Here is a 15,191-nt window from a genome sequence, read left to right as displayed (position 1 = left end):
CCCCACTTCCTGAATGTAGTCACATTTATATATATTTATATATTTTACTTTAAAAGTCAAGTAAACATATAATGCAAGTTTTACTTTTCGTTAAAAAAAAAAGTTAACTGATCATATATATTTAATGGGGAGATTTATAGTTAATCAAGTATCTTTTACTTAGACACTGCATTGTCCACTACTAGAAGGGTAGTTATCTCATCTAAACCAAGGTGTGTTCAGTATTTTCCTCCCATCTCCATCTCCACTGCAGTTAGGTGGACTGAGGGAATAGCAGCAATGCGGCTCTGTGGTCGACTGCATTGTGTGGGGCTTTTAGCAGTGAATTCCTCTCTGTCGCCCCTGGGCTGGCCTCCCTCTCATGTGAACATATGAGGCGTGCCAGGGCGCGTGGCACTGGGAGCAAGGCCAGGGTCCCTCATTAAATATTACAGCCCTCTAAATGGATGGAGATTAGCCTCTGTGGGAATGTTAGGGGCTTAATATGCCCCCCGGCCAGAGAGAGGGGCTCCAACTCCACTCTGCTCCATCCTTAGGAGGAGAGGAGAGTGCACACTCGCTGTGTGTGTGGGGTGTGGACATGAAGGGGAGAGGGGGGTGTAAATGCATGTAATGGGGAGTAGTTTAGGGGGAAAAGGGTTGGCAATGGTTTCAGGGGCTCGGTATAGGTTAGAGATGATACGACAGCTCAGAGGCACTGTCTTCTTACAGTCTCTATACTATGTCTATAGTACATCACCACTTCTTACATGGAGGGAAGCCTAGTAGTCCTAAGACTTAGTCTTAATTAACTCTCAAAATCACCCCTAGACAGTCTTAAAAGTCCTGTCCTCTCCAACACATCCCTAAATTCCACTGTCATTCCCAGGAGGACTTGAATATGACTCTCGCTATTAAATCGGTTTTTACTTCCCCAAACAGTTACACTCCAAGAAAAAATGGCTTTAGCAGAATTGTAGATGCCTAGACTTAAACAGTTATACCAAAATCACTGTTTTCTGATCATCACCTCAGTTGGCATTTAGGGATAAATTCAATCCGGACCTCGGAAGATCTAGCGTGATATAGCGTGATTGAAATGTAAAGGTCATTTCCGATTGAGCCGAAACGGGTTGTGTTTACCGTGAACGTAGTCTCCGCAAACGCAGGAACGTTGCCTTTACATTTCAATCGCGCCATAGCGTAGATCTTATGCAGTCCGGATTGAATCTAAACCGAAATTGGACTGCAACCCTAACACCTGGGTTGCCTTACAGGTTATAAAGTTAGGAGATGGTCTATCAATGGATTAACACACATAATGATTGACTCTGTGGGTGAATCAGCGTGAGGAAAGCATCTCTCCGAGGCACGTTAAGCAAATGACTGTACCTCTTAATTGCATACTGTTTTCTATGCCCTGTTATGTCAGCTCGACATTCTTATTGAATTATTGACGAGTTGGTTTTGTAGTTCGCCGGGCCTGAAATGCTTTTACAGATGCGTGTGTGTGTGTGTGTGTGTGTGTGTGTGTGTGTGTGTGTGTGTGTTTTGAGGTCTTTGCATGAAAACCCCAGAGTGAATTATCTATTACCACACATAGCCTTTGAAAATGGAAAAATAGGATCTCAGTATTTCCTTGTACACTCATTGAATTTGAGTGTCATCAACATGTTTTTGGAAATTCAACTCTAATCTACTTTAATGTAGTTTAATCAGCACATTATCCACAAGATATCCTGACAATATTATTTGACAAACATTTGGATTGTATGTTTACTCTCTGTTTATTTCGCTGACGATAAAATGCATTCACATCCACTCCTTCCTATTAGGATAATGGATTTACACACACACACACACACACACACACACACACACACACACACACACACACACACACACACACACACACACACACACACACACACACACACACACACACACACACACACACACACACACAGAAAAAACATAAAAACACACGCATTCCTAAAGGGTATTAGATTTACAAACACACACAAACACCACGTGGGCACAGATCCACAAAGAAAAAGAATGCACAGACACAAGAGCATGCACACACACATAAAAGTGCACGCACACACACCTACATACACAATCAACACACACAAAAACACACAAGCACTCTATGCCAGTGGGTAGGGACTAGCCTGAAATATTGAAAGCAATTAAAACTATCATCTGCAGTGGCTGTGGGCAGGCCCGTGGCTGCGAGGGGGGAGCTGCCACTGTGCATCAACCTCTCCGTCTCAGCAAACGCACAGCGACAGAAAGGAGCGCAGAGGAGGCCCTCTCTCCGAAAACTGAGACGCATCGTTAGAGTCGTACACAAACTCAACACATAGTAGCACCTCGGTGCTCCAGCAACCCTCCAGTAATGTCTGCTATAGCCCACACACCGCTAGGTTTCCGTTCAAATTGAACACGTCCTATAGCTTGAGCAGCCCCTGAAGACACAGCAGTCAGAACACTAGTTAACACACCAGTAGCGCTTCCTTGAATTATGTCACGCAACAAGAGCCACACTCAACATAATGTCAATGTTCCATTGCTCTGCGGTAGTCATATTTGCCCTCACTGTGGCAACAATGTTCTGACACAATGACAACATAGATGTTCCAATTAGCTCTGTGCTGGGACTTCCACTTTGTCCCTTAACTCCCATAAAACCAAGCCCTCAAGTGTGACTGTAAGGGCCAAGTGAAAGAAATGGAATATGCTTGTAACCTCAAAGAGCATGGCATGTCGAGGGCAGCTTTCAAGCCCTTGGAGGTGAAATGGTTGAGCTGACATGTTTTTACGATGGTACTGTATATTTACCAGCAACAGGGAGAGCTACACTAGTAGGCCTGTATACACAATAAAAGTAAGAAAAATGTATTTTGTATAATCTGCTCCATGCATAAGTCTAAAATGTCACTTGGTATGTACTGTGCACACAAAGAGAAACACACAACAACATGCACACAAGCACACACAGAACCAATCTGTCCAACCCGAGTTGATGGAAATGACTCCAAGCTGTTCACCCGAACTTTGAGCTTTTTACCTGGGTTTAGATCCCCAGGAAATGGTGGCTGTCTGACTTAGTCTGTCTGGACCTCTAACAAGTCTCCTCAGGACAAGTCCACCCCTACATCATCAGCCACTGGAACTCTCTCTCTCTCCTCCATCTCTGTCTCTCTCCACCGATCGGCCCAGCCTGTCACTCTCGCTTAGAGTCGACATTAGCACCGGTGGTTTCCCTCTTCCTGGCTCGTCTTTTTTCTCTCTCCCTTGTGCGTTTGAATACATATCCCCGTCCCTCTTTAATTTGACAGGGCCCTGTTTTGTCAGGCTGACAGGCCGATAGCAGGACACTAATAGGCCGCAGAGACCACCAGCAAAGCACCAGCCAGGGCAGCCCCTGCGGTGCCAGGCCAGATCACCCTCCACATCTCTCGGGGCGATGTGGGCATGGAGAGGGGGGTCGAACGGGACAGAGGGCCAGCCTGGCTGGTCGAGCTGGTTAACCCTGTCACACTGGTCATAGCAGACTGGGCCAGATTCCCATACAGACACCCATCACTGAGCCTCTCCAAACAGTGGGGTGAAAAGAGCAGCCAGTGGGGGGGTCTGATGACTGGTGACTGGGGCTGCCACTCAGAGCCAAGGCCTTAGCCATCATCAGAGATATTAGGCTTGATGCGGAAAGGGGGAGAAGGGGGTTATTCTATTTGTCCCACTGTTTGTTTGGTGATGGAACCAGGGTGGAGCAGCTGGGAAGGGGCTGATGTGCCTGTGGAGGGGGTGGTGGTGTGTGTCAGCCCCTCTAGGCTGCTTGTCTGCCTGACTGTGACCTGCTAGACTTTTATAAGGGTTAATTGGTAGGTGGGGGGAGCTTGGCTGTTTTGGTCTGGACAGGTACCCCAGATTAAGACAGTGGGTATTGTTTCCTTTGACAGTGCTAGTTTATTGTCAGATGACTTGAGGTCATTAAGACAAAAGCATCCCAGTCAAATGTGGGTGCGCTCATGAAATGCTGAAATTCTCATAAAACGCTCTCAAAATGTGGATGACCCTATCATGAGGTTTCACGAGTTTGAGGACCAGACTTTGAAATGGATTTTGAATATTTATTGGGGAAATTGAATGGATGTGAGAAAGGATTCAGGGGAGGGGAATGAGAATGGACCGGATAAAATCAAGGGCTGCAGATGAAGGATCCAGAGGCCGGACTTGGTTTGGGTTGACGTCATCGTCAGGCCGTGGTAGTTAAGCTGTGGTGATGGCAATCCCCCCAGGAGATCCTTGGAAGAACCGAAGAGAGACTATAGTGAACAAAAATATAAACGCAACATGTAAAGGGTTGGTCACAATACATCACACGGCCAAGCTTCCACCCATCCAGGACCTCTATACCAGGCTGTGTCTGAGGAAGGCCCTAAAAATTGCCTAAGACTCCAACCACCCTAGTCATAGACTGTTCTCTCTGCTACTGCACGTTAAGCGGTACCGGAGCGCCAAATCTAGGTCCAAAAGGCTCCTTAACAACTTCTACCCCCAAGCCATGAGACTCATGAACAGCTAACCAAATGGCTACCTGGACAATTAGCACTGACCACCCCCTTGTTAGTGTTATTTTATTGTTGCTCTTTAATTACTTCAATTTATTTAGTAAGTACTTTAACACTTATTTTTTTCTTAAAACTGCATTGTTGGTTCAGGGCTTGTAAGTAAGCATTTCCCTGTAAGGACAACACCTGTTGTATTCGGCGCATGTGACAAATAACGTTTGATTTGATGTTTCATGACCTGAAATAAAAGATCCCAGAAATGTTCCATGCGCACAAAAAAAGAGTATTTCGCTCAAATTTTGTACATCCCTGTTAGTGAGCATTTCTCCTTTGCCAAGATAATCCATCCACCTGACAGGTGTGGCATATCAATTAAAAAGTATTTTAAAAGTATGATCATAAAACAGGTGCACCTTGTGCTGGGGATAATAAAAAGCCACTCTAAAATGTTCAGTTTTGTCACATAACAATGCCACAGATGTCTCAATATTTGAGAGAGCGTTCAATTGGTATGCTGACTGCAGGAATGTTCCACCATAGCTGTTGCCAGAGAAATTCATGTTCATTTCTGTACCAATGTAATTTCAGAAAATGTGTCAGTAAATCCAACCGGCCGGCCTCACAACCACGTGTAACCAACATCATCGAAGTGCCTCCAAAACCGGCTTCCTTACATGCAGGATCGTATAAGATCAGCCACCCGGACAGCTGATGAAACTGTGGATTTGTATGAGAGAAGAATTTCTGCACAAACGGTCAGAAACCGTCTCAGGGAAGCTCATCTGCGTGTCGTCCTCAAGAGGGTCTTGACCAGACTGCAGTTTGGCATCGTAACCAACTTCAGTGGGCAAACTCAACTTCGATGGCCACTGGCACGCTGAAGAAGTGTGCTCTTCATGTATGAATCCCAGTTTCAACTGTACTGGCAAACACAATTGCATTTTATCGATGGAAATTTGAATGCACAGAGATACCATGACGATTGATGCCATTGATCCGCCGCCATCACCTCATGTTTCAGCATGATAATGCACAGCTTCATGTCACAAGGATCTGTACACAATTGCTCGATGCTGAAAATGTCCCATTTATTTCATGGTCTGCATACTCAGACATGTCACCCATAGAGCATGTTTGGGATGCTCTGGAACAACGTGTACAACAGCGTGTTCCAGTTCCCACAAAAATCCAGCAACTTCACACAGCCATTGAAGAGGAGTGGGACAACAAGCCACAATCAACAGCCTGATCAACTCTATGCGAAGGAGATGTCACACTGCATGAGACAAATAGCAGTCACACCAGATACTGACTGGTATGTGACCAACAGATACGTATCTGTATTCCCAGTCATGTGAAGGCCATAGATTCGTGCCAAACAAATGTATTTAAATTGACTGATTTCCTTATAGGAACTGTAACTCAATAAAACCTTTGAAATTGTTGCATTTATAGTTTTGTAAAGTGTAGTTGAGACGCAACTTGATAAGACTTGTAACACACATTAACATGCACTGCAGAACAAAGTTTAAGTAGGGTGGCAGTGGCGATTAAGGAGTGTGAACACAGGTGTGGAGGCTGATTAGCAATGAGTTGAAGCTGATGCTTGTTGAGGAGCTGTGTTAAAGGCAACTAGTTAAAGTGTTGAAAACAGGCATGGAGGCTGATTTGGAAATTAGTAGTAGCTGTAGCTTGTTGAGTTGCTAGGGAGCTGCATTCAAGGCAACTAGTTAAAGTGGTTGCATTAAAGTCTGGTCCCCTCTCCTGAATTTTTGTTAATTCTTAGAGCGACTTCCCGTAAAAGCAACTAATTCCCTTTTGAAAAAGCTCTATGTGGCATTGCTATGAGTCATAAACATTTATTCTAGTGTCAATACAGACTACAAAGTGTAAATAGGATCATTTTTGTCATAAAGTCAGTCTCAACTAAAACGGAGTTTGGAACCTCAGTGCGTCACAACAAGTAAATGAAGCTTGGGTTTTGATTACAATTATGTCAACAAATCATGCCCCCTTTTGCCAAGCACCACATGCAAATCGCACCTCATCCCACTTCGCTTCCCTTCATTGAGGGAATTCGATTTATCAGGCCTGGGCGCCCTGTTTGGCTAGTTTTGCTTGCATTCGTTTTAGAACCAAGCGTGAGCCAGGTGTCCCGTTCAAAGCCCACGGCGCAGTCGGCTCAAAACAAAAGTGAAGTAATTAGCACGTGGAGTAATGAGTATGATTATTTGTTTTTACATGCAAAAGTGATTGCTTTTAATAAAAACGTTTTATTTGCCTTCACCATGAAAACTAGTTTGAAAATTCAAACATTTATTTTATGGAAAATAGATATATTTTTTCCCATTCACGTCACAGGCCATAGATAGGTGCCCCGCGGCTCAGCATAATCGAATTCGCCCACTGAATGGGGCTACGGTGTGCAACGACCAGTGGTGGTGAGTATAACAAGAGATCTGCAATATAATGACCTCTCTGGTATAATTTAGCTAACAACGTTAGACAACGTTATTGCTGGTTCACTCGATGTGATTGAGATGCTTAATATCAAAATATGTTTACAGTCACGCCACACACTGTACCCACGTGACCTGTCACAACAAAAGGCGGTGTGTTTTACATTAATAGATTGCTATTAATCCCCTTCGGATTACATTTTTTTTACGATTCTCCAACGATTCGGGGAGGTGCAATGAGTAGTTATCCTAGGTGCAGTTCACCACAGGGTGACTGACCACAGACGCTTCCCTGCAGGGATGGGGAGCAGTCTTGAACCAGTTCCATGGTGTATGGTCAGCACTATGGACAACAGCCCACGTCAAAGTACTTAGAGCTCAAGGCATTTCACATTGCACTCCGGCACATCCTCCGAGTACTGAGAAGGCCTAACTCTGAATGGAGCGCGGTGGTTGAATGGGATGATGCTGATGTACTGTCCACAAGACCCTCTCGCTCTTATGACAGACTTAAAAATATATATATATTTTTTTAATTGTATTTATTTTATTATAAATCCAACAACAAAAAACAGAAATATACAAATATACAAACAAGTACATAAACCTAACAGACAGGGGTATTACATATCAAGATTCAAGACACCTACACCACCCGATGTCACAGGAAGGCCATAAAGATCATCAAGGACAACAACCACCTGAGCCACTGCCTGTTCACCCCGCTATCATCCAGAAGGCGAGGTCATTACAGGTGCATCAAAGCTGGGACCGAGAGACTGAAAAACAGCTATTATCTCAAGGCCATCAGACTGTTAAACAGCCACCACTAACATTGAGTGGCTGCTGCCAACACACTGACTCAACTCCAGCCACTTTAATAATGGGAATTGATGGGATTTGATGTAAATTATCACTAGCCACTTTAAACAATGCTACTTAATATAATGTTTACATACCCTACATTATTTATCTCATATGTATACGTATATACTGTACTCTATATCATCTACTGCATCTTTATGTAATACATGTATCACTAGCCACTTTAAACTATGCCACTTTGTTTACATACTTGTCTCATATGTTATACTGTACTCGATACCATCTACTGCATCTTGCCTATGCCGCTCTGTACCATCACTCACTCATATATCTTTATGTACATATTCTTTATCCCTTTACACTTGTGTGTATAAGGTAGTAGTTTTGGAATTGTTAGTTAGATCACTCGTTGGTTATTACTGCATTGTTGGAACTAGAAGCACAAGCATTTCGCTACACTCGCATTAACATCTGCTAACCATGTGTATGTGACAAATAAAATTTGATTTAATTTCATTTTCAATTTGTTAAATACTTTTATGGTGTGTATTGCTTTTTTGTTTTTACATTTACTGATCACTTCAAAATAATATTTAAATCCTCTCTTAAATCATGTGAAAAGGGGTTTGTTCTCTGCCCACTTCATTTTATGGACAAAGAATCTTCCATGAAAAATGAACAAGGAAAGTTAAATCAGGGTCCATATCATTTGATTCAAAATAAAAACAATATCAGAGTCTTTCAAATTAACATTTTTATGACAGATTAGGAGCACTCTGATGATGATGCTATGTACCACAGCTCTAGCATCGTCCAGTCCCCACCCTGCCGGTCGGCCATAAAATATCCTTGTTTTAGCAGCTAGCTAGCTACCTCATTACAACTTAGGTCGTAGCTCATACAAGTTTGTGTATTGTCTAAATATAGCTGGTTATGTAACGTTATCATTTGATAATGCTAGTAGGGCAGGCTAGCTAACGTTATCTAGCTAGCTATCTAACGTTAGCCTACGACTTGAATTTGCACGTTAGTTCGTAGCTCATACAAGTGTATTATGTATTTACTAGGGCCAAACTAAATAATATATGCAGCTATGATGGCAGCTAACTCGTCGGAGTCTGACTAATACAGTGAACTAGGAGCAACAAACCGTAACGGCGTCACCGGACTGAATCTACTCCAATCTGAAGCTACAGTCAGTCGACATCTGTAAAGCATAGAATTTGAGTTTCCACTAGTTACCACAGCCACAAATACATATCGTAAAAAAAAAAAAGCTTTTTGGTGTTAATTTAAGGTTAGGGTTAAGCGTAAGGTTAGCAGTGTGGTTGAGGTTATGGTTGGGTTTTAAATCACATTTTTAGAAGATCAATTTTAAAAATAGGCGGTCTTTGTGACTGGTGTAACTAGTGACGACCTACAATTAGCTTGACACTGCCCTGATGACACAGAAAGCTTCATCATCAAAGGCAAATGTGTGATATGTTAAAAGTTATTTGGGTTGTAAATTGCTTTATCAGTCCTTTCTTTATAACAAAATTACATTTACCACTTGGCTGTCTATTGTATCACCCTGTCACAGGCCCTCCCAGCTGCAGTTGTTCAAGAGCTATCCAGTTTGCAGCAGAACATGCAATATTGAGAAGACCCTCAGCATCAGGCAGACATGCCCTCACTGTGAGCACTCCTATAAATAGCACAGAGAGAACACTTGAATCAGGTTGGTGACATTTGACCTGTGGAACCTGCCTGATCGCTGCCTTTACCATTTTATTTCACTTCACATATCATGGTATCATAAGTCAAATAGAGAGGTGAATGCAGCGATCAGGTTGGCTCCGCCTATGCTAATCAGTGCTCTTTGTGTGTGATGTGTGTGACCGACCAGTATCTTTGAGGGGCCAGGAGCTGATCTACGCTGATATGACCATCAATGGGAAGCTGGCAAAGACCTTATCTCCAGCCTCACCTCTTGCCTGCTCACCAACGGTCGTCAATGGAGAGAACAGAATTAGGTAGGTTTAGTCTGACCTGTTGAAACTTCAACATAGTACGGTATATGTTTGTTTGTCAGATATCACCTATCCGTACTGCCATTGGTAATAGGAACACTGACGATGTGTGTATGTGTTGACAGATGAGTCTATGGAGCCAGGACATGGAGACTTGTAAGATGATGTCCTGACCAGCAGACAGGCTTGATGTCTCTAAATGGAGAGAGACCTGGCACTCAACAAAACATTTTTACTAGACACATCTTTCACTTGTATTGTCTATCAGTCAATATGGGGGAAGAAGAAACCCTGTGTATTCTGGACAAGGATCAGGGAAGTCCTGTTGTATACAAGACACCACACAGGAAGGTATGACCACTCTGACATGTTTGCCAAAGTAGCCCCATTACCACCAGAGAATATGGAGATGGGCACAATATCTGCAGTACCAGTCAAATGTTTTGACACACCTACTCATTCAAGGGTTTTTCTTTATTTTTAGTATTTTCTACATTGTAGAATAGTAGTGAAGACATCAAAACTATGAAATAACACGTATGGAATCATGTAATAAACAAAAAAGTGTTAAACAAATCCAAATATATTTTAGATTCCTAAAATATAGCCGCCCTTCGCATTGATGACAGCTTTGCACACTCTTGGCATTCTCTCAAGCAGCTTCACCTGGAATCTTTCCCAACAGTCTTTAACCTCTTGAACCTCTGGGGGCAGTATTTCATTTTTGGATGAAAAACGTTGCCGTTTTAAAAAATATATTTTGTCACGAAAAGATGCTCGACTATGCATATAATTGACAGCTTTGGAAAGAAAACACTCTGACGTTTCCAAAACTGCAAAGATATTGTCTGTGAGTGCCACAGAACTAATGCTACAGGCGAAACCAAGATGAAACTTCAAACAGAAAGTGAGCCAGATTTTTGAGGCGCTGTGTTCCAATGTCTCCTGAGATGACAGTGTTGTTAACAAAAGGCTAAGCTTGAGAGCCAATATATTTATTTCATTTCATTTGCGATTTTCATGAATAGTTAACGTTGCGTTATGGTAATGAGCTTGAGGCTATAATTACGATCCCGGATACGGGATTGCTCGTCGCAACAGGTTAAGGAGTTCCCATATATGCTAAGCACTTGTTGACTGGTCTAATGTCCATTGCTCGTGTTTCTTAGCCTAAGCAAGTTTCTTCTTATTGGAGTCCTTTAGTAGTGGTTACTTTGCAGCAATTCGACTAAGAAGGACTGATTCATGCAGTTTCCTCTGAACAGTTGATGTTGAGATGTGTTTGTTACTTGAACTCTGTGAAGCATTTATTTGGGCTGCAATTTCTGAGGCTGGTAACTCTAATGAACTTGTCCTCTACAGCAGAGGTAACTTTCCTGTGGCGGTCCTCATGAAAGCCAGTTTCATCATATCGCTTGATTGTTTTTCAAATGAAATTAAATCAAACTTTATTTGTCACATGCGCTGAATACAACAAGTGTAGACTTTACCATGAAATGCTTAGTTACAAGCCTTTAACCAACAGTGCAGTCCAAGAAGAGTTAAGAAAAATATTTACCAAATAGACTAAAATAAAAGTCATTATAAAAAGTAACAGAGTAACGAGGCTATATACAGGGGGCACCGGTACCGAGTCAGTGTGCGGAGGTACAGGTTAGTTGAGGTAATTTGTACATCTAGGTGGGTGTGAAGTGACTATGCATAGATAATAAACAGCGAGTAGCAGCAGTGTACAAAAGTGAGGAGGGGGGTCAATGTAAACTGTCCGGTGGCAATTTTATTTATTGTTCAGTAATCTTACGGCTTGGGGATAGAAGCTATTGAGGAGCCTTTTGGTCCTAGACTTGGCGCTTCAGTACTGCTTGCCGTGCGGTAGCAGAGAAAACGGTCTATAATTTGGGTGACTGGAGTCTCTGACAATTTTATGGGCTTTCCTCTGACACCGCCTATTGTATATGTCCTGGATGGCAGGGAGTTTTGCCCCAGTGATGTACTGGGCCATTCGCACTACCCTCTGTAGTGCCTTACGGTCAGATGCGGATGTCCAGGTGAGAAAGGGGAGTGCGATTGAGATTCCGTCATCTGTGGATCTGTTGGGGCGGTATGCGAATTGGTGTGGGTCTAGGGTGTTTGTTGATGAGGATGCTGTTGATGTGAGCCATGCCCAGCCTTTCAAAGCACTTCGTGGCTACCGACGTGAGTGCCATGGGGCGGTAATCATTTAGGCAGGTTACCTTCGCTTCCTTGGTAGCATCTCTGTTCTGCCGGTGCATGGAAAATCCTGCTAGCTCTATATTGGCCGTATCGTCGTTCAGCTACGTCTCGGTGAAACATAAGATGTTACAGTTTTTGATGTCCCGTTGGTAGGATAATCTTAATCGTAGGTCAGCAATTTTCCAATGATTGCACATTAGCAAGAAGAATGGATGGCAGTGGGAGTTTACTTGCTCGCCTATGGATTCTCAGAAGGCTGCCCGATCTGCGGCCCCTTTTCCTGCGTCTTTTCTTCAAGCAAAAGGCGTGGATCTGGGCCTGTTCCAGTGAAAGCAGGATATCCTTCTCGTCGGACTAGTTAAAGGAAAAAGTTTCTTCCAGTCCTCGGTGAGTAATCGCAGTTCTGATGTTCAGAAGTTATTTTCAGTCATAAGAGACGGTAGCAGCAACATTATGTACACAATACGTTTAAAAAATAAGTAATGCAAAAAAACTAACAAAATAGCACAATTGGTTGGGAGAATGTAAAACGTCAGCCATGTTCTTCGGCAACCCCCTTTAAGTGGGACTGCACTTGAAGAAATGTTCAAAGTACTTGAAATGTTCCAGATTAACTGACTTTCATGTCTTAAGGTAATGATGGACTGTTGTTTTTCTTTGCTTATTTGAGCTGTTCTTGCCATAATATGGACTTTTACCAAATAGGGCTATCTTCTGTACACCTCCCCTACCTTGTCACAACACAACTGATTGGCTCAAATGAATTAAGAAGGAAAGAAATTCCACAAATGAACTTTTAACAAGGTACACCTGTTAATTGAAATGCATTCCATGTGACTACCTTATGAAGCTGCTTGAGAGAATGACAAGAGTGTGCAACGCTGTCATCAAGGGTGGCTACTTAGAAGAATCTCAAATATAAAACATATTTTCCTTTAACACTTTTTTGGTTACTACATGATTCCATATGTATTATTTCGTAGTTTTTATGTCTTCACTATTATTCCACAAAATAGTTTTTTAAAAATTAAGAAAAACCCTTGCATGAGTAGGTGTGTCCAAACCTTTGACTGGTACTGTATATCGGCTGGGAATTACAATGAAAGGTGCACATTGTTATATTAGCAGAACACTTCTTCTATGGTATTGTGTAAAGGGTTGTTTATTTTACATGGACATGTTACTACATTTCGAAACTTATCAAAAAGCTTAGTTTAGAATATCTACATAAATTCAGCAATTGTATTCTTCTCATATTACTCTGACCCATTCAAAGCTTCCTCCGGCATCTCACCGTACATCTTCCTGTAGTTACTTAACTCAACCTGCAGGAGGTTTGTTTGTTGTGATTGAGTGGAGGGAAACCGCTGCGGGCAAGGTTCTGACAGATGGGTGTGTTTTGGTCTTGGCAAGGATACACCCACATCAAACCACACCCCCAATCCAACTCACGTTTGGCTTCTGCCCGCCAGTATTTCTTGAGGAGCAAAGCCAAAAAATGAGGCCAAAACACCGGGTGCAGTTCCCGTTTAATACCATATCAAGATCGTTTTTCAGTGATTCATCATAAGAGCTGTAGATAATAGGCAGAATCTACCGCACACCCAGAGTTGATTAGTGAAGGTACTGGAGGCAAAAGGCAAAGTCTCTGTTAGAGCTGTACAAACCAAATTGGTTGGCTACAGTGTTTCAAAACCTGTGATTCTAACATTCAGTCTAGTAAGCTGGTGAGGGACACTGACCTTTAACAACCTAAGAAAGAGAGAGAATAAAGATAGAGAGATGACAGGTAGGCAAAGGGGACAGCTTCAGTGGCTAGGGATTTCCCCAGGTCTGTGCATTGTCAATTATTAAGGTTAGCTCATACTTCATAAATTCCCTCTTTGTCCTGTCGATTACCGGCCTGTCACATCCGCTCGCCACGCAGAGACTGAGTCACCCGCTTCATCCGAATGACAGAAGTTAAACTGTGTTCCTTCCAGAGGAGATGGGGGGGACGGAGGGAGGGGGGCAACAGCACTCTGCAAGTAGGCCCCAGGGATGGAGGGATGGCTTGGGATGTGGAGTTTTTGCAGGCCCAGTGTGTGTGCTGTGAGAGAGTGTCAGAGAGTGTGCGTATCTCTGTGAGTACAGTAAATTATAATAGTATGTTTGTGTGCGTGTGCCATTGGTGTATATGAGTGATTCTGTGGGCCCCCATGCTGGAGTTGCTTATATTTTCCCCATGCACCCCCTTACCACCAGTAATCTCCACCATCTTACCCCCTTCCTCCTCCACCCCTCCTCCCAAAACAGCAAGCCTCGCCTCAGTGCGTGCCTGGCGGACTCTCTCCGCGGTCTACGACAGCCGAGCTGGTCGTTGCCCCGAGCACTGAGGAGCTGTCGCCACTCGTTAGCATCGCCACTGCGACCCAGAGTCCTGCCTGCCTGCTCCTTGATTAGAGCGAGGTAGAGGGGTGTGGGGGCATGAAGGGTGAGGAGGCCCAGAGCTGCTTTTAAAGATCAGTGATTTGGTCAATTGGCCTGGCAACTCCAATCCCACGTTTGGTCAATGATGGCTCAATGGACCAGTCATAGAAGGCGAGCTGTTACACACATGGGGCGAGTGTGTGTGTGCACACGTGGAGGACAGAGGATCGATGTAAGTACATTTTGAACTAAATTCCACAACAGTAGAGATGCAACTCAAAATTGAATCAGAAGAAATGGATGCACAAGTAGGCCTAGACAAGTAAGTACACTCAATGTACGAATTCACAACCAAAAACACAGTGTAGGCATAGCGACACAGTGTATACCAACAAACACAGTAACCTACATGTGCACTGCCTTGAATAAGCAATATGCAAATAAGCATACAACAGGCATTCATAAACGGATACATTTCTTTCAAATCTAATGAGGGTTCTGTTCATGCATATCCATTTGAAAGCACTTAGGAAACATGGGGGTTCTATTATAGATATGACACGTGACATTCTGAAACAATATCATTTGGACATTATTTTCAGTCAACACAACAACACAGGATTGTCTTAGCTTAGAAACAGACAAACTTGCCACTCTACGGTGATGCACGGTTGGCCTGTGTGATCCAGTGGTTACAGCTGCTGATCCTGGTA

This window comes from Oncorhynchus kisutch, linkage group LG20 (genome assembly GCF_002021735.2).
Source record: "Oncorhynchus kisutch isolate 150728-3 linkage group LG20, Okis_V2, whole genome shotgun sequence".
Classification (NCBI taxonomy): Eukaryota; Metazoa; Chordata; class Actinopteri; order Salmoniformes; family Salmonidae; genus Oncorhynchus; species Oncorhynchus kisutch.
The sequence above is the reverse complement of the archived record's forward strand: the minus strand, read 5'-3'. Positions refer to the sequence as shown.